Source organism: Desmodus rotundus, chromosome 3 (assembly GCF_022682495.2).
Source record: "Desmodus rotundus isolate HL8 chromosome 3, HLdesRot8A.1, whole genome shotgun sequence".
Taxonomy (NCBI): Eukaryota; Metazoa; Chordata; class Mammalia; order Chiroptera; family Phyllostomidae; genus Desmodus; species Desmodus rotundus.
In genome coordinates, this window is record NC_071389.1 from 109552520 (window position 1) to 109580137 (window position 27618).

General features: G+C 42.7%; 1 protein-coding gene across 4 annotated transcripts in view; it reads right to left on the reverse strand.

The window, feature by feature from the left end:
* Nucleotides 1–27618, reverse strand: part of ATP8A2 (ATPase phospholipid transporting 8A2) — a 590644-nt gene that overhangs the window by 56623 nt on the left and 506403 nt on the right. The gene's annotated exons all lie outside the window — the stretch shown is intronic.

Genomic DNA, 27618 nt, shown 5'->3' on the forward strand with positions numbered 1-27618 from the left:
CGGGAAATAATTTAATCAAGGTAAAAACATTCCATAACACAAAAACAGAAAGTACTACATTCAGTGCGAGTTAAACATGCACGTAGGAAGAATGTCAAAGAGCCTGACAGGCTGAGCTCTTTCCCACGATCATCAGCCTTGTCTCCATTCTCTTATTTTGACAAGTGTTGTCTCACTCTTTTATGAAGTCCTCGAAGCCCCTTTCCAACTGGAATACTGTCCTAAATCCCTCCTAGGAGAAACAGGGCTACCATACTCCTGTGGAACAAATTAAAAAAAAAAATCCTCACCAAAGGATATGTTTATTGATTTTAGGAAGAGAGGAATGGGGGGGGGGAGAGAGGAAGAGAGGGAGAGGGGAGGGAGGAAGGGAGGGGAACAGAGTGAGAGAGAATAACAGACGTCCATTTGAGAGAGCAACATTATCAGCTGCCTTCTGTATGAGCCCCAATCAGGGATCGAATCTACAACATTTTGGTGTATGGGATAATGCTCCAACCACGTGAGCCACCCAGACAGTGCTAAAGTAAACTTTTATCCACCACTCTCCTTTCATCTACCTCACTTATCCATCAGATCATGTTCCTTCAGTGCTCATTCATTCATGGAATCAGTATCTTAGAGTAAAGCACAGTGATTCTCAACATTCAGAAAAGGAGGATGAACAGATCATAAGTTTTGCCTTCAAGGAACTTAAAGTTGTGTGGTATAAATACATACACAATTATGTGGTATCATTTACTGCACACAGTGGAATGTATGCGTCACGATCTTATTCTATGGGGCTTCAGAGGAAGGCTAGAAGGCTAGAGGGGGGAGAAAACTTCTCAAAGAAGACAGAACATGGGATGTGCCTGGAAAGATACAGGATTGGACCAGATAGAGAAGGATAGAGGGAGAGGAAGTCTGAGTGGAAGGGTGGACAATGGGAGAACAGCCAGGCATGCTGTCTCTGATGACATTGTCCCTGGCATGCTGAGTTAGAAATTGTTTGGGAGGAAACTGAGTGGGTTGGAAGAAGAGTTGCAGGGCCGAATCCCCTGTCAGTGAGGTGAGGAGCTAAAAACAAGACTGAGAGCAAATGGGGACTGAAGAGTAGAGCCCTTAGATTTTGGTTTTCAAAGGAGCCAGGCCAGGAGCATAGAACTGGTCGACCATTGACAATCTGGCCTTGAAGGATGGGCTACTTGGAAAAGGGACCCAGGACAGACCCTTCCTGTTCATTGGTTCTTCTTGTCTGGAGTTCTCACCACTTGATTCTACTGGAATAGATATTTTGCTATAACTCATTGCAAAATGGAGTGAGGCTTAAAAGTGAGGGAGAGTGGAGGAGCTACTGCACAACTAATGTCAGGGACTCTAGCAGGGAAAGTGTGTGGGGCTGAGACTCAAGAAGGCCCCTTCTTCATACTGCACAGAGGGTGGGGTTCTCCCTGGCCCTAGTGTAGCACCCAAATTTCAACTCACTCTTTAATTTCAATTTTCTACTCCAGCCTGGTGGCCACACTTACAGCCAGACCCTGTGACTCCTTCTGACGCCTTCTAACTCCATCCGAGCAAGCTTCCATCTCAGGGCCCGCACTCACAGGTTATCCATCCGCGCACGCCAATCCTCAGCAGTCTCAGCAGAGCCCGGGCCTGACCATGCCTGCCTGGCTCTCGAACTCCGCACAAAGCCCTGTCTGTGCTACTTGGAAGTTATGACAACGAAACAGAAGCAGTGAGGCTGGGGTAACGCTGCACTCCAGCCCTGCCTGGAGGACTTGCTTTCCTTTCTGAATACAAGAGAGCTCCCTTTTTGAAAGAATAATTCAAAAACCTGCAAATAGGCAGGCACATTTTGCCCCATCAATCATAGCTTTCAGCATTCATCCTAAGGAAATAAGGAAATGTGTAAAGAAGCAAGTACAGGAGTATTCACTTGGCGCTGGACGATGAAGAAAGTAAGAGATAAATGTCCAAGAGAATGATTTAATATGTTGTGGCCCATCCAATGGACTGCTCTACAGTGATGAAAGTGATACAGAGTTACATCTGCTGACAGAGATGTCATGTTACATTGCTAATGAAAATCTGGATTCTGAGACAACTTCTTGAAGGAGCCCTACCATGGAAATGGGTGCGTGGTAAGGAAGATGATTGGCTCCAGCCTCAAAAGTACAATTAAGATGTTATCTTCCAATGCAGCCCACCCACAAGTCATAGCCTCTTTGCGTTGAGATACGTGTGTGTGTGTGTGTGTGTGTGTGTGAATACACACTGATATACACCACAGTTTGTGTAGTCCTGTTTTGGTGTTTCCTCAACTTTAAAAAGCACGTTTCAGGATGTCAGAACCAGTGGGGTGGGCCAGGCTCCGAGGGACCTGAGACTACGGACTGCTCTGTGTGTGCTTGTATGTGCAGGAGACGTGCATGGCACCGGCCTGCAGGAGGACGATTGCTAGTTTTTATTTTCAGGGGTCTTTGGCTAGCTCTGCTTCTTCTTTTTTTTTTCTATAGAAAACATGTATTTCTTATATGAAAGAAAGTTAACCACGCCCTCCTCCCTCCAAGCCAACTTCAGGAAGGAGTTAGATTAGCAGGCTCTAGCCTTCCACACTCAATCCTCTGGCCTCCCAGCTGGCAGGGTCCCCAGGGGCCTGCTGAGCAGACCCCTTGGGTTTTGCTCTCACTACAAATGCCTAGGGTGGTGCTTGGCCATGGAAGACAGAGTTGTTCAAGCCATGTTTATCAAAGAATATGATCACTTAAAAATAACGTTTTACTACCATAATGTAGTATTTTAAGTGCATTCTGAAACTTAGTAAGACTTTTCATTGGTGCGGGAAATAAGGGTATCAAACTTTGAACGGCCCTCCTACATATAAATATGAAGTCCCCCCAAATTAACACAGGCAATTTAGCGATAGGAAAGTATTGCCGATCTGTTGTTGGTTTTTAAAACCTGGACCTGTGAAGAAAACATGTATATAACTAATTTTAAAGGTGTGCCTCCAGAAAGGTTTCTACCATCCTGATTTTCACAGATTGATTAAAATCCACATTGCTGAAGTCTTTGCTAAAGCCACAGCTTTAGTCATTTAAATTCAGTTAACCTGTTCTTATTTCTTAGCATAACAAAAAATGTTTATTGAGCTGAGCTAGGTGACAAATAGTTCTTAATAACTCTCCCCTCCCCCACACATGTACTATGGAGTGAGAGTTTAAAAACATCCTTTTGATGTACTAACAGTCCCATTGGGAAGAATGCACCCCTCCGTTAACAGTCTTCAGCTAGCAATGACTTTTAACCACTTAGGTACCAAAGGCATAGAAACCCACTGTGGTCATAGTGATCCAGGACTAGTGCACTCATGAGCTTCAGTGTGCTGCTAATCTCTCTCTCTCTCTCTCTCTCACACACACACACACACACACACACACATACACACACACAGTGCAGTGGGTAGGCCCACCATCCATGAATGTGGAAAAGATTTTCCAAAGGAGGCTAGAGTGACCCAAGCTAGGAAAGGCCACTGTGTTGCCTGGTGTGGGCAAATTTGAAAAGATGTGACAGAGATGGAGAAGGCAATGGCTCACATGTGAGGGGAAGGAAACTAAGATTTCTTTGTATATCACTTTGTGCAAACTTCCCATAGAGTCTTTCATTTACTCTTTCATAGTGCTTGTTTTACAGAAGAAAAATTAACTCTGCAACTTCCCACAAGGACCAGCAGAGAGTAGGGTTATCAAGATTCAAACTGAAGTTCAAACCCAAGTCCTCTTCCCTTCCGTAAGCCTGAGTTAAGCGCTCCTTCCTCACCTGCCTCTCCAGGGTGGAAGAGAAATCTCTAAGTTTAGACACAGCACAACACTCAAGGCAAGTCTAACTTAAATTTAACACCAGGAACACTTGGCACCAAATTCAGATTTTAAGTAGAAGAAAATTTGGAGAACTTGTAAAGTTACAAAAACAAAAAAGAACCACAGGAAGAAAAATTTCCCCAATTCCTCCACTCCCACCGAGCAACAATAACAACAAAATAAAACTCAAACATAATGATGGCTTCCTAAGAATACTTGTAATCCCTTTCCCTGAAGCAGAAAAGAAAATACCACAGCTCCATAAAGTCCTTAGTGAGACCACATTCACTTGCCATAGGAGGGAGGAAGCAGATTCAAGGTTGAAATCTGTTTCTTCATTTCCTGTGGTAATTCTCCTCTTCATTTCCACCCTCCCCCCCACACACAAAATGCCCGTAGCCTGGTACCAATTTTAAGTTTCAATTTACTGAAAATGGGGAAGACATCTCAGTGTAATGCTTTGCAGCATCCTCTGAGGCACTCAGGTCAGAAGCCCTGTGTGAATGTGAATGAATTTTTAGACAAACAATCAAGTGACCCCAGAAGCACCCAACATGCTTCTGACAACTCAAAAAACTAGCCAGCACACTAGATCCCGATGCTTTAACCACCAACCCAGTGGCACCTTAGGTCCACCGCACAAAATGGGATTTGAATCTACAGCCTCCAACACAAAAATCTGCCTTCTCAGCCTCCCTGTTATCTACATCTGATGATGGGAGAAATTAAGCAACCATCTAAAAACTCCTACAAATGCATTGCTTTTAAAAACAAACTAACACATTCTGTTCGACATGAATGCTTTTGTCAAGAAAGCATAGGTAGCCTTATCAGTGGATGTCACTATTTTGAAACCCTTAAATGTTAGTGATGGTTTACTAACATAGTCATGTGATAAAGCTTTCTCAAACCAACCCTATGCTCTGAACGAGCATATTTCCTCCACCACCAAGAGGATAAAGCCATGCTCCTGGAGGTTATAATTTAAATACCACAGGTCCTTGAATAACACGGTTTTGTTCAACTTCATTTCATTATAATGTTGACCAGATGCTACAGGAACTTCATTCTTGTTTATATCAATTAGCCTACGATAAAATTGGTTTCGTTATATGTCATTTCACATAAAGTCATATTATGTGAGGACTTTATATACTGAAATGCACAGATCTTAGGTACTTAGAAGAGTTTTGACAACTGTCTACATCATGTAACTGCCACTCAAAACAAGATGTAAGACATTTCCATCATCCCGAAGAGTCCTCTTGTGCCTTTTCCAACCAATATTCACGTCCAACAGGCAGTCACTGCCCTGACTTCTGTCACTGTAGCTAAATTTTGTCTATTTTAGAATACCATAAAACTGGAAAGATAGAACACTCATTTTTTAAAATCTGGCTTCTCTTACCTGACACAATGTTTCTGCGAGTCATCCATGCTGACCCACGTATCTGTGACTTGCTCTTTTCATGTTTTTGGACAGAATTTCATTGTATGAGTGTATTGCAATTTGTTTATCTTGTAGATGAATGCTCACATAATTTCTACTTTTGGCCTATTATAAGAATAAGGCTGGAGTGCACATGCCTATATAATCCTTTTTCTGTATTCAAATGTTTTCCCCTCTTTTGGGTAAACACAGAGCCCAGGGCCCTGCCTGGACAGATGGGTGACACTGCTTTCATGTCATTCACTCACTGGCTGCTGTGGGACCTGAGCACAGGCCTGTGGCACTGTCTGTGGGTCGCCCATACTTCCTAAGGTGGAGTAAGGAGGTGCTCTGCTCACTCCTCCTCCCACAGATGTGGATAAACTGGTCTCCAGTCAAGAGCTTGGAGAAGGCACCACTGGGAAAGGGCATCTGAAAGGCCCAAAGAGAGAATTACTGGCAAGTGTTTCTTGAAAGGCGGGGCTGGGGGTGCTGTGAGGACTTTTGTGAGAGGCTGGGTTACCCAGCCTTTGAACAGAGCACTGTCTTAGTCAGCCTAGGCTGCCCTGACAGAACACCAGAGACTGTGGGACTTAACAGACATTTGTTCTCACAGTTCTGGACTGGGGTGCCAGTGTGGTTGGTTCCTCATGAGGGCTCCCTTCCTGGCTTGTAGACAGCTTCCTTCTCACTGTGTGCTCACATGACCTGTGTGTGCGTGTGCCTGCACGTACATGCATGTGTACTTATGGGGGATGGAGAGAGGGAGGGAGGGAGGGAGAGCACTCTCTCTGGTGTCTCTTCTTGGAAGGACACTAATCCCGTGATGAGGGCCCCACTCTTATGACCTCATCTAAACCTAATTACTACCCAAGAGTCCCATCTCCAAATACCATCACAGTGAGAACTAGGGCTTCAACACGTGAATTGGGAGGGGGCACAAAAACCCAGCCCGTGACAAGCATGGACTACTTGCCCAGGCTCCAATCCCAGCTTTGCCACTTACTCTAACTTAATCACTGTGCTCACTTTCTTCCTCAGTAAAACGGGAAAAATAATGCTTACCTCTTGGGGTTACCATGAGGCTTTGGGATTTAATCAATGTAAAGCATTATTTAAAACGTGCCTGGCACATGGTACCTATACCAGTTACCTATAATTGATTTTTTCATACTATTGACATAACCAAAAATCTTATTTACACATCCTAGAAGTTGTGGACAGAGATGTAGAGGGCTCCTGAGTGGGTTTTGAGGGGGACGTGGGTCCAGAAGATTACGTTCTGCTCCAGCCCTCAGGAGGAGGTTTTATACCTGCCACTGCTCTCAGCTAGGTGGCAGGTTGAGCTGCAGGCTGAAAAATTCCCAAATTATACTGCAAACAATTTACTTACTGGTGCTAGGCAGCAAGTATTAACAGTGTTGCAGACAGAAAGGTAGGGTCTATTTTCTATGCTCCAGTCTAAGCACCACTTACTTGTGCTTACTGCCAATAGAATAAAAAAATTCTAGTTTTAATTGATAAAGATGGACTTCCTATCATCACAGCAGACTGAGCACTGCTGCTTATCTCTAATCCCCATGGAACGGCACTTGGAGGCGACTCAGCTGTTGCCATCCGATGATGAAGGAAGTTCACCAATAACTCTGTGCCTGAGTAGAAGAGAAGAAAGAGTAGGTGCTAATCTTCTCCAGGGAGCTGCATGCTGAAGGCTCAATATGGCACCTGCCTGAGTCACAGCCCAGGAAGAGGGAAAATTCTCAACTCCAGTTGTGTTCCAGTGCTTAGCTGCTTCCATTGAACTGAGGGGTGTGTGGGGTCTCCCCAGTCATACAGAATGGAGTGGCTGTAGAGTAACCAGACCTTGGCCATTTGCTTATCCTTAGTAAAGAATGAAAAGGAAATCAGACCTGGAAGATCCTGGAGATCTACTTGGTCTTCAGGTTTTTCTGTAGACTCCTAGTTGTCAGGAACCACAAACTGAAGACAAAAATCACTATTTCTGATGATAAAGACTTCTCCCACCCTGGGAGCTGGCCTTACAGGTGGGTAAATTGGGCAAGCTGCAACCCACGTGACCTGAGAGGGGTGACCCTGGGAAGGTCCATCTCCCCAGCTTTTCCGCTTGACACTAATGAAGACAAAGACAATGGGAATTACATAATTAATAGAAGATACACACACATGCACAGATCTGCAATATGAGATATTCAGCCTCTCTGGAAAGTCCTTATCAATCATTCTTTGGGCACTGAGAATACCTTTAAAAGTGCTGATGTGGCCTGGAAGATTTGTGTTTTCTAAATGAAGAGTACCGATGTGCGGGGGCGGGGGAAGATGATGGGGAAGAAATGGAGACAACTGTACTTGAACAACAATAAGAAAAAGAAGAAGAAAAAGAAGAAGAGTACCAATGTGCTGGGGCGGGGGAAGATGATGGGGAAGAAGTGGAGACAACTGTACTTGAACAACAATAAGAAAAAGAAGAAAAAGAAGAAGAGTACCAATGTGCTGGTATTTACATAAAACCATATGGTAAACAAGAAACTTCTTAGATCTTCAATATCATCCAAAGATTTGAAAAACATCCCTACTTATTAAAACCAAGAATATTTTCATAATAATTTGATTGATTTTTTCCCTTAAAACTAGAGTCTTCAAATAAATATCATTTTTGAGAGGCATCTCCAGGCCTCCGGGGGCATGTATGTCTTCTCTCTCCTCCACTGTTACGAGTGTTTCAAGGGCAAGTTTGAGGAAAGTGGAATTAACAGTCATGAACACATATCTGGGTCCAAAAATAATATATACATTGGATGGCCTGTCAGCAGGCACAGGACATTCATAGGCATTGTCAGCAGGAGCTAGGGTAGCCATGGAAAGGCTCTGGATCACCAGCCTTTAACTGCAACATGATTTTGCTCAGATCCAGACTTTGCTTGGCTCTTGCTGTGGGCCAAGATCTTTCTGTTTGCCACCCTTTTAGATTTCCTAGGGTGGTTCCGAATCTACATCCCAGAATGAAGGTCTAGAGAAGGGTTCTCAGGAGAAGAGAGATGTTCGTCCCCTTGGGGACATGGCCAATGTGCTTCTCTGCCTCACTAATGAACACAATGAACATTTAGAGGGAGCAGAGGGAGCAGAGTTCTAGAACCCATGCAGCAGCCTTGGGCTGGCTAACTCATTGTTCTGGTGGTTGAGAGGAAGGAGGGTTAGAGGGTTGAATTTCCTTACCAGTAGATTATGAAGGTGAAGGATGCAATAAAATGGGGTGGAACTGTGCCTCTGAGCTCTAGACTATGACACTTAGATTAATTAACCTCTCCATGCCTCAGTTTCCTCTTCTGTAAAACTGAGGAGGCAGTAAGATTCTGCTTCACAGAGCTGCACGGCCTTGACAGAGTTGGCAGTGTTCATAACACGTTCGATTTCACTGAAGCCCCCAAAAGCCTGGGGATAAACCTTCAAAAGTAAGCACATACTTCTTCCTTCCTTAAATTCTACCTTGCTCCCCCACCCTCTAACATCTGTGTGGTGCCTTGTGCTGATCTTGAAACAGCTCTGACTGTAAAATGACTCAGATGGAGCAAATGAGCTCAGTGGCTGGCGCATGGTACCTGAGCGTCTGAGCCCCGGCCAGCTGGCTGCCGTCCACCCCTCAGTTGGCCTTCCCAGAGCAGAACAATCCGGGGACCCCTCGATGAGACATTTTCTCCAATGTTTTCTTTAACTCTGACAACTGCAACTGAAATTTAGCAGCAGCTTGTGGCCCCTCGGGATTCCTTCAGCATATTTCTCTCTCTCACTGTTGCTGTTACTTTTTACTGCTCCTCCACACTTAAGTTCAGATTTCTTTTTTAATAGAAAAAGGTTCTTGGGGAGAAAAGACTTGACATAGTAAAGAGTTTATGATGACCAAATGATATTGCAAAATTTCCATTCCAAGTAGCAAATTGAGAAATTAAAATAATGCTTTATACTTTTTAAGTTGATTCCTTTCTTTGATGAAACTGAACACTTCATAGTCACAACCAATCTGCCTTCCTTCCTCCAGCAGTTCAGAGAACTCATCATGTGTCAACCTCTCATTTGCTTATAAGAGATGCAAAGATGAAGAAAGCACCTCCTCCTCCTCGCCTACAGGCATCTGTGCACTGACAGCAGGTAGTGCCTATGGTTAAACTACTTACTCACTTCTCTGTGTACCCTGCTGGGTGCACACAGGGGTACATCAGCAGACCCTGCAGTAACTTCAAACTCCCAAGAAAGGTACCCAAAATAACATACATGTCTATTATTCATCTAAAGCCAACCCTCACATCTTCCAACCCCTTCTCTGGCATCCCCTGTTTTCATTGACACCACCACTGCCCTCAGGCACAAGTGAGAGGTGGGTAGGTCTTAGTTTCAGCATCTACTCTCTTCTATCGACCCTCCCTTTGTGGGGACTCCCACATATATTATTTCTAAGCTCCACAAACCCCTCTGAAATTTTTCAAAGCATCCCCCAGGGCATTGACAGGTTAGAAAATAATCATTTTTATAAAAGGGAAGTAAGGTGAGTGAGCAGAGGAGTTTTCCAGTTGACACACAGCAGTTTTCCGGAAAGACCAAGTCTCCTCTGCAGGGATCACTTCAATGTTCTCTAGGTTCAAAACTGGAGGCAAATGCTCACGTTCTCTAAACATGGCTCACAGAGTATCACCAGGCCCCTCTCTGCTCTGCCCCACCCCTCCCCCTGAGACTTTGGGCCTGGCCATGAGAAGACCCACATGACACTGCTTGAACCAGCAGTCCAGCACACTGCACGTGGATGTGGACAGGAGGGCTCTCAGCACCTGGTGCTGCTTATCCAGTTGGGAAATAGCCTGTTACACCTGGCTTCACACCACAAGCACACACCCCTTTCCAGGTGGATGATGGATCTCAAGGTGAATGACAAAACTTTACAACTTTTAGAAGACATAGGAGAATATCTTTATAACCTTGATTAGCTTTTAGAAGATATACAAACCAGCAGAAACCATAAAGGAAAAGAGATGAGTCTGACTGCATTAACATGGAAAAGTTCTGCACTAAATGACTAAAAAGTAAGTTTAAGAAAAAGAAAAGCCACAGACTGAGCACTTCTCAGTGTGTGTTCCATTCATGGTTCCACCCACTGGGGAAACTTGTATGTGTCCACAGATAGGTTTGTACAGGGATGTGCACTGTGGCATGCTTGGTAATTTCAAGAAAATGATAACGTAAATGTTTATCCATAGGAGAATAAGTAAATTTTGGAATATTTGTATAACTGAAAAGGGTATTAAAATGAATGCACTGCAACTATATCACTATGGATAAATGTCAAAAACAGTGGGGAAAAACCTCCAAACAACCCAGAGTTGAGGGGAAAGATGTATATGATACAATCTATATGAAGTTTCAAAACTCAGCAAAAATCAATGCTGTGCATTGTTTATATTTTGGCAGGTTTATACAAACATAATACATGCATGAAAATAATAAACATTAAGCATTAAGTAATGAGAGTATTTCTATTTTGAGTGGAACGATATGGGAAGGCAACTAGGGGGACTCAATAATATGGTTAATATTTTACTTCCTTTCAAAAAGATATAAGGCAAGTAGTATATTAATATTTGAATAGGCTTGATATTTAATTCCATGTCTTTTGTCTGTACGTGGGAAATTAGTCACAATGTTGAAAACTTCTATTCTAAGGCCACCGCAAATGGCACAGCTGTGTGAGACCCTGTACCAAGTGCTGAGTTCAAAGGATGGGTCCACAGATGTGAATTCACAAAGGTTCAGTCCAGTATGTAATACTGCTAGGACCACACGGGGAACAGGAGGGCCAGTCCTTGGTCTCTAGCAGCTTTTGGTCACCATAGGAGGCATAGACAGGGAGTTCTATGGCAAAGTGGAGTAACACCAGTTCTGTGAGAGAGGTGTTGTGTGGGGTCATTGAGATTCCACCCAGTTGCAGATGAAGAGATGTCCTCTGGCCAGAAGAGCAGGAAGGAGTATATTCTGCTATAGAAAAATGTGCTTGGGTCTGGGGCATGTTCAGGGAAGTAAACCTGAAAAGGAAGGAAGGAATGTTGGGCTGAGGGCTTTTGATTTCACTCGGGAGACAACAAAAAGCTACAGAAGGCATGTGGAACAGGGAACATCAATCAAGGCACCAGCTTGTGGGAGCTCTCAAAGTAAGCGCAGATTCTGGAAGGCCAAGGGAGGAGGCCTCCAAAGTGGCCATGGGGATGAAGGTGAGCCTCGACCAGTCAGAGGGGTGCCAGAGGAGGGGCATGCACAGGGCCCGAGAAAAAGCAGGAGCAGGCAGCGAAGGGTAAGGTGGAACCAAAGGTTCTGAGGTTCAGGAAGTTGTGATTTTGGAAAGAGGCTTAGGAATGTGGGTGCGGGGGTCACAATAAACATGAACAGGTGGAGACTGATGAGCACAGGAGAACAGGGGTTGCTGTGAGCCCGATGGAATCTGACGCTGAGATAGTGTAGAAGACAGAGATTTCAGTGACCAGGTAATGAAGGTGTAGCCTTTCGAAGGAATGGGGAGGTGGTTGTGGGGGAGGACCTCAAAGGTGCCGAGGAAATCAAAGGGTTAGGGAGACATGATAAATAGAGGGATTGTGCGCATAGGTAGAAGAATCCCCAGTGATGTAAAAGAAGTCAGGACTGAAAAACTAGTGTGTATCTGGCAAAGGCAGAAGATGCTATAAGCAGACACATGAACTAGAAGAGACATGGCCTGGAGGATGCTTCAGGAAGAAGTATGGGGACTCCTGCACCCCGGTCCTATGTTGGAAGTGAGAGCTGTATTAGAGTATGTACTGTATAAGTTGACCAAAAAAAAAAAATTTTTTTAAAGCAAACAACCTACCAGATCAGTAGACTGGATGCTTTCAAAGGGAAATACTATATTTTAACTCCTGTAATGAGCCTAGCATGAGGAATACAGAAAGGAAAAATGGATGGTAACCGGGCAAAAAACAGAGTGAAAGGAGCATGGTGGCAATCTGAGGCAAGCAGAGGAAAGGAGAAACTAGAGTGGGGACGGATTTCAGTCCCAGGTATTGTCTCGTGAATGTACTGTAGACTTCCTTCTGCGTACCCAGGACACTCATGACTTCTTTACAATTGTTAGGAAACACTGGTATCTTCCTAGCCCTTTTGGTAAGTAACTGGACTTTGAATCAAAACTTGTCTCTCTCTCTGCTCTATTCTGAGGTGCATGAACAGCTTGGGCTCGAAAGCTCCTGGGTGACTTGTGAAAAGAGCAGGCAATCAATTACATGTCCTGTTTGCACCTTTGTTCCCATTACAACCGTAATTCAGATGAAACACACACACACACACACACACATGCATGTTTAGGTGTGAAAGTTAACACCATCTACAGTAATGTGAAATACTACGTATGTGCAATGGGGTTAATTTACAGTTTCTGCGGGATACATAACTCTGTAATTTCCTGGCTTTGCTCTGATAGTTTTTCAGACTCAACATTTTATTAACTTTTTCTTTAACCCAGCTATCTGTCTTCTGGCTAGTTTTCCCCATCGTATTAGCTTTCATATTTCCAAGCTGAATATCATATTGTAAAAGTCTATCCATTTCCTCTCATCTCTCTCTCAGTCCATCTGTATTTTTTACATCTAACCTCCTGGGTCCTCACCTTTTCTGGCTCTGTAAATTTAATTAATGTACTTTTGACTTTCTTTACCAAGTCACTTGAAAATTTACATAAAACAGATCCAATTTTTTCATCATACACTAATAGAAACACTTCAGCTACATTTCCCTTTCCCATATATTTCAATTTATCTTTTCAATACAGCTTCCCTCACTTAAAAATTCTTAGATATAACCAAACATGAATAGTTTTAACGGATGCTTCTATAGAAAGCCTTCTACATTTGCTTCTACAGTGTTCTCCCATGTTAATATGTAAGTAACATTTTATGTCATGTACTCTTCATAAAATCATCCAGGCTTCCTTTTCTTATGTCTTTGTTCTCCTTAATATTGTTGAAAGTTCTGAGGGATTTATTTTGCTTTTATAGAACTGTCTTCCTACATTTCTATTAATTTTGGAGAAATGAAGATGTTTGCAGAGGAGAAACAAAATACAAAATTATCCTTTTTTCACATTAAAGAAAAACAATGAGGTTACTTTGAGTTGCTATTTTTTTTTCTTTTTAAAAGAGAGCACTCCTAGTCTATTGAATGAATGAATTCCCCTAATGCATCTGAGATTTTGAATCATAGAATATTTATTGCAAGGATCTACTTTGTTTTTCTTCATATTTTTACTTGCTTACTCACTGTTATTTAATGCCCATGATATTCAATTTTATGTCTCCTTCGTTGGGTTTTTTCCTTAAAAACATCTATTAGTAAGCTATTGTCAATTCCTTTGTTCTCCACATTAACTACTTGCTTTCCCCAAGTGGAAACATTAATATACTTACCCCCCAAAAGCAACATAAAACTACTTTCTTAGAAAAAAACAAAACCAAAAAATTCAAATCAACTCTAAGGCAGTAACAGCTGTACTTACATCTTTTGCCTATAGTTCTTTCTACTAAAACCATTAACAGGCTATAACTGTGTTGGCAATAGAAACAAAGGAGGAGAAAAATATGAAAAACGCATTTTAAGAATTTGATTTATCTTTGAATCCCTATTTAAATAATTTGCCTTATTTCTAAATTTTTCTTAGATGACCGTTACTGGTCAAGACAACTCTTATTATATCACCCCTTTCTTTGCAGCTCTTTAAGCAATCTGCTTTTAAAACCATAACACTTACTGAAATGTACCAACGAATACATTCGGGTTACTATGAGAAGTATCAAGATGAAGTTCATTAACTCTATGGAGAGTTCCCCAAAAACACTTAAGAAAGAAGGAAGTTATCTCCGGTTAGCTTTCCACACAGCAGTGCCGCAGTCAAGAGTTCATGATCACAGGCAATCCGCTGAGCAGACACTAAAATTTTCATAACCTACCGTGTTCTAGGCTTTGGACCTGCAAATCATAGTGCCTTGGATAATGAGCTGAGTGGAGGGTTAGACAATACCATTGGTGGAGCACCTAGACAAAGAAATTCCAGGACAGCCAGAAATGGCCAGGAGGAAATAGTTTCACGTTAGATTGGGATAAAATGAGCCTAGCCTTCAAGGAATTTTCCCAAGGGCAGCTGGCGTAGGACAGCCAACCTTTCACTCATCTGCAAACTGTCTTCCAATGATTCACCATGGACCCAATTAGACGTTCTGCTCTGACACTTCGATGTCAGGATCCCACTAATTAATTCATAGGTTAGATCTTACATGAAAATTTGTGGGATCAGGATTTCTTCCCTTCTCCATACAGCTTGGCTTAAAGATGATGATTTAATACTTTTCTTTCAATTAAAGGACACCAGGAAAACATTTGTTTTGAGGCCCAATTCTCAGGCCCACTGAGGCTTGTTCCATCGAACTTCTCACTGAAGGTTCAGCAGGGCCTGTCTTCGTCTCCACAATAAATTACTTCCGCAGACACTTGGGCTCACTGCCTCCCTGAATCCTTCCTTATAATCCCCAACATCTGTTCTATGTCCAGTGCTGACCAAAGTGGGAATCAGCAAGTATTGGCTGTCAGCATCAGCACACATGAGCAAACATGCTCGCAGAGCATCAGCTGGCCCTGTGATTTCAGCTGAACACACCGGACATAAGCAAGGCTCTAGTTTAAACCATTTGCAACAAAGAGGAAACACCTGTTTAGAACGCGTCCAAAATAAATGTGCGTTGAGTATTTTGAGGGGTTGAAGCTGATAGCAGCAGTTCAAGTTACAGAGCCCTGGGTGCTTGGGTGCATTAAATACACCAAATTCCTAGAGTTGATGCTAACCTATTTTCCCAATGTTTCTGAGGATGGTCTATCTGAAGGTTTGAATCTTATTTATTCCTTTTTGGGTGACATGCAAAATTTCAGGAAATCCATAGTTTCAACCTCAATCAAATGTCCCATATTACCTTATTTTGGAGTCAAGTCTAATACCTGTCATAAAAGATGAAAATAGAGTGTGCTGTTTTTAACATGATGCTTGATTTATTTGGGAGAAGAATATGACCCAAAGTACAAATGAATCTTTGTATCAGTGAATTACACGATAATAGTGAGCCACTTGTCCACTTCTACCTAATCAACGGCCCAGCTGGGGAAGGGGACCAAACTTATTCAAGTTGGATTATCAGTGGGGACAGTATTGCTTTGTTCCAAGTGTATCCAAGGTAGAATAATGAGTTAAATGAAACAGTGACAACAACAAAAAGGCAACAAAATTTAACATAAAATACCAAACGATACAACATGTCCTTCAGGCTCGCAGCTTGCCTAACTCACCATAAGTTAATATGGTGAATTTAATGATTTAGTAACATCCTCCTCCATCCTTAGTTTATACATCTATAAAACGGTGCTATCTTCTCCTTGCAGGGTGGTTGTTGGGTATCCAATAACATATATAAATAACTTAGTATAGTACCTGGCAAAGGAATTTTTAGCACGTGGCAAAGTTTGTCAAAATCTAACTCTCTAGAATGGTATTTGAAGCCATTCATTGTCTGGCTCCTGTCTATCATTCAAGGCCCTGTTCTTGGCCTTCCATCACCAGCACCTTGTACTCTGGGCCACGGTGAACTGTCTGTATTTCTCCGAGTCCTCAAAGTTCTTATTTTGCCCATCTTGTTCTCAACTCAGCTGATGGTGCCCCACTTTGCTATTGTTCTAAGAATTCCCCTTCCTCCTTTCAAGTTCAGTTCAAATATCACCTCCTCTGCATCTCTAGGCAGAATTGTATGCTTTGTCCCCTGTGTTCCTCTTTAATGATATCAATTGTACCGCTACCATTTTTTTTGCATGACTACCACTGTACTAGTCACTGACCTTGCCCTACTTTAACACACGGATAACCCTAAAACAAGAACATTTTCCTCCAATACACAGATGTAGAAAGTTTGGTTCAGAGAGGTCACGTGATCTTCCTAAGCTCACACCACTGGCCAGGGTAACAACTGCCATCCAATCTAGGTCCACAGAGTCTAGATGGCGTGCTCTTTACTCCATGCCTGTGGGTTTGCATTGTGGGTCAATGTTACGCTTAGCTGTTTACTCATCTTTGTTAGCCTGAAAGCCTCCTAATGGTCGGGATGTATTTTCCACTTCCCCGTATCCACAGCAGATGGTATGTCACAGATAGACACTTATTAACACATTCACTAGAGACAATGAAAGGGAAAGTACTTTCTACACAGGCTATCCATATCTACCATAAATTCCATTGTGCCTACTTTGTTGAGATATAAACATCTGGAAAGGAAGTTAAGGCCCGGCATATGAGTAGCATCCAGGTAACACCTGTTTGTAAATCTTTAGCAACTGACACTAAGGATTTTTGTCTGGATTCTTCAATCGGCATCAGGAACACCTTTCCTCATGGGTGGCTTTCTAGCAGCTTGCTATCAGGTTAGGTCCTCAGCACATGGGTTCATTTTGAGCTATTGGCTACAAGCATGCAGTCTAGGAGGAGCCTGCAGTGTGCTCCCAATCAGTTAGGACTGCCTCAGCCATGGGAGATTCGGCTGCTTGCTTTTAGGTATTATGTAATTGCAATCCTGACTCTGAATGATGTCTTCGTAAAGAGAGTCCCATAACATAATGACAACCTCGCTGCAGCTGAACTTAGTGCAGTAGTCATTGCTATTTAAAATGCATGCTGAGAAAATCCAGTCACGTGGACAGATACTCCATTGACCTCAGCTGTCTGTGTGGTCTCCCATGTGACCTTCAAGGCCTTCTTAATCGGGATGCACGTCCCTTCTAGTCTCCCCAGATCTGTTGGCTGCAGCTAATAGGAATGCCTCTATCAATGTCCTGGGATAATTGTGATAATTATCACCATTTACTGCACACTCCTCCTGAGCCAGGCGTTGTGCTAAGTACTTTAACACAAATTCTTCTATTGAATTAACACAGTAAAGGTTATGATGCTGGCAGTTTCCACCACTCTAATTTCCATCTTGCATATGATATAACAAGGCAGAAGAGATTAATTGACTTGTCTAAGACCACACACACAAGAAGTGGGAGATCCTGTGCTCTGGACCACCATGCTATCCTGCCTGTCAGGCAACCCTGTGTCTTAAGGAAGCAAAGAACATCCTCGTAAAGTGGAAAGGAATCCAAGAACCAAGCAGGAAAGTGAAGCTGGTCCTGCCATGTAATCCTGTGTCAGTGGAAGGAGAAGCTGAGTAAAGAGAACTCAGAGTAGAAGCTCATGCATAGATCACAATAGTGCACTGGTAATGGGAAGCCTCTGGAAGAAGATAAAAAGTACAATATGGTTCCTTTCAGGTCTATACCCTATGACTGACTGCCCCAGCAGCCTTTTAGCAGTCAAAACACCCAGGACAAATCCCATAAGCATACCTAATTGAATAATCCAGATTCTGTTTGCTTGGGTTTTTGAAGCACCAAAACAGTTCCTTTAAATGCTTGCTTTGGCTCCCCTGAAGTTTTAATTAAGCCTCCAAAGGCTTGCAGAATATTAAAATTAGGTGGAAAGGAAACCTGTGGCCTTTGATGCCAATGACCACAAGGTGAAAGTCTTCTGATCTGATCTCTGCTCCAGCAACTACTGTTGATGCTCAGTCAACCCAAAGGGAGAATTCTCTGTTTATTTTCCTTTGGGGGAAGGGGGCAGTGATTACTCAGTGATGAAAAGGTTTCTTTCTTGTGGGAAGTTGCCACTAACCAGGCATCAGGGAATCCCCAAGCGTACTGGTGTTTCTTCTTTGACCAACCCCAAGAGACTAGGGGAGGTGCCCTTTACCAATGACCATACTGGGCCTTTTTTCCCTTTTAGTTTCTCTCCCAGATCGAGACTGTATGCAGCACAAGCTCCCCTCAGCCAGCTGTGCCAGGATATGTGAGTGCTGCCCTTTTTTTTTTTTTTTACTTTAGGGGAATGAAGTCATGTCATGCTGGCACGTCTTAGAGAACTTTATTAAAAAAACCTAAACTCTGACTCTACTCTTTCTTGGATGCTACTCAGAATTTCTCATCAAGTACCTTCTCCTCTAGGGTTGGCCAAGAACTTCAACATTCTTCCCCAAAATGACTTCTGTTGGGTTCAGGTTGTTCAGATCGCTCACCTTTCTCCCTGACCCAATAATCTGTGAGTGCCAGCTGCGTCAGCCACCTTCTTCTCCAGCATGTCAACCACTGAGGTCCTGTGCTCAGCCGCATGCTGGGCACCAAGGCCAATGGGACACAATGCTTCTCCAGCATCTTACATTCACATTCAGGAGAGGAAAAGCAAATACAATTTCTGTGTAACAAAGGATAAGAGCCAAAGTGAAGATACAGCAGTGTACCATGGGAGAGCAGGTGAGGCAGAAATGACTTCTGGTTGGAGACAAATCCAAAGCTCACCATAAAGTGACATGAACTGGATTTGTAAAGAATGTGGAGAGTTTCAATATAAAAAATAGAAATTGGAGGGAACTCCCCATAGAGGCTCAGCAGCAATAGAGATATGCAGGTGGCAATGTAGAGTTCCATTTGCTCAATCACACATCACATGTGTGGGAATTGGGAGGGAAGAAATGGGAAAGGTTGGCTGAAGTCAGAGCACAGAGGCCCTTGAACAAGAGGCCAAGGAGCTGAGAGTCTATTTGGCAGGCAGTGAGACAGTCCTGAGCCTCCATTTGTTATTCATTTGAAAAGTACTTTTGAGCCCATGTTATAGGTAAGACACTGAGCTAGATGCTGGGCATGCAAAGACAAAAAGGTTTAAGGGTCTCAAGGTGAGTGGGGGTGGGGGTAGAACATTAAACAAACAACACAATTAACATCTTGTCATCCAAGGCAATGAAGGAAGATGTTCTGATGTCATTACAGAGAATAATGAGGGGGCCGAAGACTTCTCTTAAGAAGGATCCTTTGTGCTGAACCCAAAAGAAGAGGTAGAAATTAGCAAGAGTGGGGCAATGGGTGTAGGGTCTTGAAAACAGGAAAACAGCACATACAAAGGCCTTGGGGTGGGAAAGACCTAAGCAAATGTGAGGAACTAAAAGATGAGCAGATGGCCTGACAGTGCTTTGTGATGAAGCTGACAAGACAAATGGGGCTAGATTGTCCTAGGCCTTGTTTGCTATGTAAAGGATTTGGGTTCTAAATAAAATTCTAAATCATGAGAAAGTCTGAGTTCTGGACAAGATGGAGGCATAGGTAGAAACCCTTCGCTTCCTCACACAACCAAAAGGAGAATAACGACCAATCTAAACTAAATAAACAACCAGAAGTGCCAGAAAATCAAACTGCATGGAACTCCGACAACCAAAGAAAGAAAAATCAACAAGAATGACCAGACCAGTGTGCCAAGACAAAGAAATATGACCCAAATGAAAGAACAGAGCAAAACTTCAGAAAGAGAGCTAAGCAAGGAGGAGATAGCCAACCTATCTGATGGAGAATATAATGCCCTGGTAATCAAAATGCTCACAGAACTGATTGAGCTTGGTCAAAAAAATGAAAAAACAAATGAAAGATACCCAAAATGAAATAAAGCAAAATATTCAGGAACCAACAGTGACAGGAAGGAAACCAGGACTCAAAGCAATGATTTGGAACAAAAAGGAAAAATAAACATCCAACCAGAACAGAATGAAGAAACGAGGATCCAAAAAAAATGAAGAGAGGCAGAGGAATCTCTGGGACAACCCCAAATGTTCCAATATCTGAATTATAGGGGTGTCAGAAGGAGAAGAACAACAGCAAGAATTGAAAACTTATTTGATCAAATAATGAAGGAAAACTTCCCCAATCTGGCGAAGGAAATAGACTTCCAGAAGTCCAGGAAGCCCAGAGAGTCCCAAAGAAGTTGGACCCATGGAGGAACACATGAAGGCACATCATCATTAAGTTACCCAAGATTAAAGAGAAGGAGAGAATCTTAAAAGCAGCAAGAGAAAAGGAGACAGTTACCTACAAAGGAGTTCCCATTAGACTATCGGCTGATTTCTCAAAAGAAACCTTGTAGGCAAGAAGGGGCTGGAAAGAAGTATTTGAAGTCATGAAAGGCAAGGACCTACATCCAAGATTACTGTATCCAGCAAAGCTATCATTTAGAATGGAAGGGCAGATAAAGTGCTTCCCAGATAAGGTCAAATTAAAGGAGTTCATCATCACCAAGCCCTTATTATATGAAATGTTAAAAGAACTTATCTAAGAAAAAGAAGATAAAAAAAACATGAACAATAAAGTGACAACAAACTCACAACTATCAACAAATGAACCTAAAAGAAAAGAAAAACAATAAAAACAAAAACTAAACAAACAACTAGAATGGGAACAGGAACAGGAACAGAGAAATGGACATCACATGGAGGGATTTCAGTGGGGAGGGGGAAGGGAGGAATAGGGGGAAAAGGTACAGGGAAGAAGAAGCATAATTAGTAGACATAAAATAGATACGGAGAGATAAAAATGGTATAGGAAACAGGACTCAAAGAACTTATATGTAAAATTCATGGACATGAACTAAGGGCAGGGTGGGTAATGCTGGAGGGTTGTGGGGGCAGGGTGGAGGGGGGATAAAGGGGGAAAATTGGGAAAACTGTAATAGCATAATCAATAAAAAATACTTAAGAAAAGTTTGAAAGAGGGAGGAGCCTAATTTAATTTACATTACTAAAAGAACATTCCAGATGCAGTGCCAAAAATAAAAGACAGGGGAACAAGAGTAGGAGTAGAGAGCCACGTTAGGGGTAACAATGCAGGGATGGCGGAGGCTCATGGTGGGTGACTGTGGAGAAGAGGGTAAGTGGGCAGACTGAGAAGACCTTTTGGAGGAATAATGAACAGGACTTAGTGATGAATTGGGTGTAGGGGATAGAGAGAGGGTGGTCCAAGGTGATGATCTCTACTAGGATAGACTGAAACAGGGAAACTAATTAGGATAGTCCTACACATAAGAGATAATGCAGGAAATAGAAATTGCATTAAAGGTGTGAAAACATTTTGGTGAGAGAAAATTGACAAGATTTGATGCTTGAAGTTAGAGTTTCAGAGAAAAGGATAAAGAAGATTCAAGGATGACTTGAAGTAAAGATCTACAAACTAGCAGCTGGAAACAGACTAATTTCATCATTGGGCCAAGGTGGAAGAAGTCTGGGAATTATTCTCATAGAAGTAGTATGTGAAGTTGAGCATAGAGTAGACGATATTAGCAAGGGAGAAAGCACAGAAGAAAAATGTGACAGAATCTTGAGGAAACCTTACATTTTAGGGGAGAAAGAAGGAAAGGAAACAGTAAGGCTGGAGGGTTGGGGGAGAACCAGGAACAGGAGAACTTCCATGTGGTGGGAGAAGATATCGAATGGTACAGAGAGGCTGAGCAAGAGAAAGATGAAGACTGACAGGTTCCAGAGACCAGAGAGACATTCGTAACCTGAGGGAGAAAAGTTAAGTGGTGAGGGCGTCAGTGCAGGAGGTACAGAGGGTGTGGAGGGAGGAGAGTGAGGGGAGGTTCCTCTTTCCACAAGCTTGACAGCGAGATGGAGCTCAGAGCAATGTCAGGGGAGGAAGCAAGGACTGGGAAGGTGTGTGTGTGTGTGTCGGTGGGGAGGTGTTCATGTTAGGGAAAAAGGCAGTGAGGACAGACGTTAAAAATGTCCAAGTCCCAGGATTAGGCAAGGTTTTTATATTTGTTTTGTTTTGGGTAGAGGGTAAATCAGTTAGGTTGTTTGTGTTATAACTAAAAATTCAACTAACAAACAGTGGCTCCCAAAATATTTCTGGAAGCTGCTATTTGTTGCTCAGTGCTATCAAAGTCCCCTGGCTTTTACGGCCCTGTGACGGCGCCACCCTGGTGGTGGCTTTCTTTCCTCTGCTTGTGGCCTCATAGTTTTCACAGCTACAGGCATGGTATTTGCCTTCAAGGAAGGAAGAGAAGGCAGCTCCACCGGCTCCACCCTCGTGCTGGAAGCCCCTGGCCAACTTCCCCTTATTGCTTCAAGAAAGGGTGGAGGCCCAAATATTTTTACTTTCAGCATCCTTAGTGGGAAGTTATAGGAATGAAAGAGGTTGTGTACAGTACGTGAGTCAGCCATAGCGGTGCAGAGTATCATGTAGGGAAGAGGTAGTTAGCATTACACATATGGGGGAATGACAGAGTTCCTGAGAAAGAGACCATAGATAACACAGAGGAGTTCTGAGAAGAGGAACCATGAACCAAAAGGTGTGTGAGACAGCTTGTTCATCAGGGTGGAACCTGGGACAATCCTCTGACAAAGCAGGAGTGAGGGAGGGAAGGAGGGAGGAGCTACAGTCAGGAAAGAATCAGTGAATTTGGGAAGGTCACTTTGGGCAACATGTGGAGCCAACAGAACGAGTAACCTGTAGGGCTTGACTCTAGCTCATGAAACCCAGAACAATATTCTATTATTGAAACACCACTTTTGATTACCAGTTTTCCTTTAATTACTTAGAATAATCATTTTATTTTTCTTAAAAGGCTGGCTTTCAAATTTGTGTAAAGTTCTTGCTCTATATTATATTGAGTTAAATAGAGAGGTAACTACCAATAAAGGCTTAATGTAAAATAAGCAGAGAGGACTGGGAAATATTGTCAACAATTTCCATTTGAACACAGTAAACTAATTCTTCTATCATCTTCAATGACAGGAATGATATAATTTTGAATCAATTGAAAGGATGCTGGTATCAATTATTCCAAAGGGAGTCTTTAAATACGCATGTCTGCTGACTTTTTGCCTCTTCCTTAAACAGGCCCCCAGCCATCTGCTCTGGGAAGCCCAAAAGTGTCACGGAGGTTGTTACTTCTGCCAAGCTGGAGCTATTTTCCATCTGACAGGGAGAAAATGTGAGCTAGTAGAACTTACCAATTGTTTTCTCTGGGGTCTGAAACCATAACATTTCCATTGAGAGGAAATAGTCTAGGATGTTTATTTTTTCAAACTTCATGAATATTAAAAGCACCGTAATTGAAGCCAAAACACAAGAAAAATGAATGCACTGACACCAAATGTGGGTGTTCTGCTTTCAAAGCAGGCTTCATCAATGCAAAGTGTTTGAAGCAAAAGAAGATAAATGGTATAAACATAAAACTAGATCAAATGCAGTTTTGGAGATGAAGTGATCACCACTTTATCTGGGCCTTTGCCATACTCTGTGTTGGAAGGCGGTACGAGAAAGAGAGCATTGTTAGATGAGGGGGCCACAGAGAAGAATGAACAGACATCTACAGAAAACATAACGTCCCAGTGCTTTTTTCAAGGTTCAGATTTATTCACCCTGGATATACTCTGAACTTCTGAGGATTTACATATCTTTAACTTGATATGAAGAACTAAAAACCAGTGAGTGGCTTAGATAAGACCTTATGAATATTCAAACCATTTAAATCTTCCAGTGCCAGGATACACTTCTCGCGACGGACTCGAAGACAGGACCCGTTGTACGGTTCCTGGTTCCTTCTCCTCCTCTGCGGGCCCAGCAGCAGCTGCGCAGTTGGAGAAACACTAACTGGCATTAGGAAAAAACGTTTGGGATGCTGCCACTGATGGCGACTGGCCCATTTTAGGACTGATCATGATTTAGGGTTCCCCCCAAAATCAAAGCTGATTTATTTTTTAAGAGAAAAACCAAACACTGAACTCACTTCTGAAATGAGAAGCCATTAAATTTTGTTCAGTAAAGGTGACAAAATACTGACTCTTAACCTTTTTATTAGATGCTTTTTCCAGTGCGTTGAGTAGTGCCGGAGGTGCACACAGGACAGTGGGTTCCTGACTGAGCACAAAGACCAGCCATGTGGGGGGGTGGGAAGAATGATATTGAAGCATTTATGAACTTGGATTAGAACAAATTGAGTATGTGAGATACTGAAAAGGGAAGAAGGCAAAAGAATGGAAAGCGGGCAGGCAACAAAGGAAATACAAAATAAGCAAAAGACGGAGGGGGGAGGAGGAGAGGGAGGCCCGGGGGAATCTAGGGAAAGTGCACTGTCTCTTGTTCCTGTGGTCCTCCACAGCTTTTGGCATCCAGGTGAGTTACTACTAACTCTTTCTTCAGTTTATTAGTTTCTTCTTTCAAATGTTTCTGACTAATATATAAACTATATTAGCTCTGCAATAATTTAAAATTTAACTTCTTTGTGATTGGTAGTAATTTATTTTTATTTTCAAACTTTAAGCTTATTTTTTGAGACATAATCCATCAATGAAGTGATTCTCATTCATTTATTTAGCAAACAGCCATTGAACACCTACTCTATGCCTGACAGAGCTTTACATGCTGGAAATACAGTGGACTATCTGGGAGACACAGTTCATACCCTGTAGAGCTTCCTGTCCATTGGGGAGAAAAGATATGAAGGGAATGGTAGGTGCCATGAGAGTGCCCAGGTGGACGACAGGGTGCTGTGGGTGTTGATGGCAGCTGAGGTCAGCAGCGGGGAGCAGTCCAGAAAGATCCTTTTGAATAAGGCACTTTTCACCAGAAGCTTAATCAGGTGACAGGGGAGGAGGCATGAGACTGGAAGAAATGGAAGACCCTGTTCCAGGCCTGGACAATGCTCTGGAAGCTAGAAAGAGCCTGGAATATTCTAGGAACTAATATGGCAGAGCCGAGAGAGCAAGGGAGAGCTGCCACAAAGAAGAGTTAGAGTGTGGAGGGTCTTTGAATCTTGTTGAGAATCCTGGACTGTATGAAAATGTCACATTGAAGCTATTATAGGGTGTTAAGCAGCAGAATGACACACAGATTTAAATTTAAGAAAGATTGAGTTAACCATGGAAATTTACCGTAACAACGAGAACTTCAGCCTGAAATCTTCAACTCTAAACCACTTTTTGAACACTTATACATGTACCTACAATCACACCCATATTAATTACTTTCATTTTAACCTTAGATAATAAGGTATTTGTCTCTGATCCAAAGTGACCTGTTTTCCCCGAACACTTGATTCCACTTCTTTCCCTTCTGCATCCATTCCTTACTCTTGCCATGAGCCGCCCCTCCTCTGCCTACCTCCCATCTCTCTGGTCCTGGAACATGTTCTTTCCTAATGAAATGCTGTTCTGACCCTTAAATACTGGGAAAAATCTTTATTACCCTTTAGGATGTTGCTGAGAGGAGTCACTATTATCCTTGAGAAGTCCCCACAGTTTCCTTGAGCTTACCCCAAAGTGGACCGTGCTCTTCTGTACAATAATTTGAGATACTTGTTCCATGTACATAGCTTCATTCATTACATAGAATACATTTGACTATGTTTGTTTCCTTCACTAAATCTTCCAGGGCAATGACCAAGCATTACACTTTATAGTCTCAGCACCTAGTTCAATGCCTGACAGAAAGGAAACCCACTAAGTGATTATTTTATCTGAATTCAGTAAAAAACAGCAAGCATTTGAAATTCCTTGTGATTCCCCAAACCGAGCTGAGAAATGACTTGTCCGTGAAACAGAAGTACTACATCATTTGGGGCGGGGGCGGGGGCGGGGGCGGGAGGAGCACAATCTAGTCTTTTATCTGGTTAGTTCTCAGTGGGAATTATAGGAAACAAAAACACCTCAATGAAAATTCAATTTGAGTTATTGTTATAGGTTGAATTGTGTCCCTTCCAAATTTTTATGTTGAAGCCCTAACACCCTCCAAATGCGACCTTGTTTGGAAATAGGGTCACTGCAGATGTAATTAGTTAGGCTACGATCCTAATCCAACATTACTGCTGCCCTTAAAAGGGGGGCAATTTGGACATAGACATGCAGACAGAGAGAACACCTTGTGAACATGAAGACAGAGATTGGGGTGATGCTTCTCTAAGCCGAGGAATACTCAAGATTACCAGCAAACCACCACGAGCCAGGAGAGAGGCGTGGAACACATTCTCCCTCACAGCCCTCAGAAGGAACCAACCCTGCCAGCACCTTGACCTCAGACTCGTAGCCTCCAGAACCATGAGATAATACTTTCTGCTCTTTAGGCCACACAGTGTGTGGTGCTTTCTTAGAGCAGTCCTAGAAAATGAATAGATAGGAATGGGTGGTCTACTGTTCATTGTTCAATTACTCTTACCAAGCCTTCCATTACTCTGCTCTGAGTGGAGAGGCATGGGGGATAACTGGGAAGGAGCAAGAGCTGTTTTATGGGATGTACACCATGGGACACTATCAACCCACCTAACGCGTGCGAGGACAAGGGAAATTAAGTGCAAGGGCAGCTTACTGGCTAGTATTTCCCCCTGCCCATGTAAGCTATTTGGAAAGGAATTACTCTTTGATAATGACATGAATCTATCAAGTAAAAAACCAGGCAGGTACCTATACTATCATTTTCTGTAATACCTTATACAGCCAGAGAACAAGTTCCCAGAAAATGCTAGAATTACACAAACCAATCAAATGATGTTCTTAGAAAACCAAAGCCAAAAAGGACTTAGATTATTGAACTCTCTGTGTACGGAAGGAGGGAGATCAGAGCCATCCTAAAATACTCTCACCCTGGACGAAGGCAGCATCGTTTATGAGAATACTGCACAGGGTCACCATTGTCCATTGTTTTGATAACGTCTAGGTACAAGGGGAATTAATCTCATCCCGATGCTGGGAGTGAAAATGAAGGCTAGAGCTTGAGCTATCCCAAGGCTACAATGTGAGTAGGTGGTAGGATGGAATCTAGACTTGGTCATTGCGATTTGAGTCTCGATCATTTTTCTAAAATAAATGTTATCCGGATGGACATCAACATTAAGAGAATAATTTTTCTGGTATTGGAAAAGGTAACAGTAAAAGCAGAAAAAGCTTTCGCTCCCTAGCGCTCAGTGCTCTACGGCGTTTAGCCCCGCCCTCATCCTCCAGGGCTGCTGACAGCGGCCGCGGCCTGGCCGTTGTCCGGCCTCCTGGAGCACTGGTCTGCAGCAGGCGAACAATAAACATTCACTGAAAGTGAAATAAAAGACTTTCATAAAATACTATTTTAGAAGACTTCGCGAACTGGCAAGGATACTGCTGCTCTTGGCAGGGCTACACTGGTGGATCTGGTTATGGGAAAACTTTACTACATTATTCAGCCAAATAGGATAATTGCAGACCTTTTCTGATGTGAGGAGGGGCCCTGTTTCTGACTCCGTGTTCCTACCGAGACATGTGGTTTTAGGTCATTCCTTCGCTTTCTAAAGTAAACAGGGTAGCCAAGTCTGGATCTGCTTAACCCCACCTGTCCTTTCCCCTTCAAGTC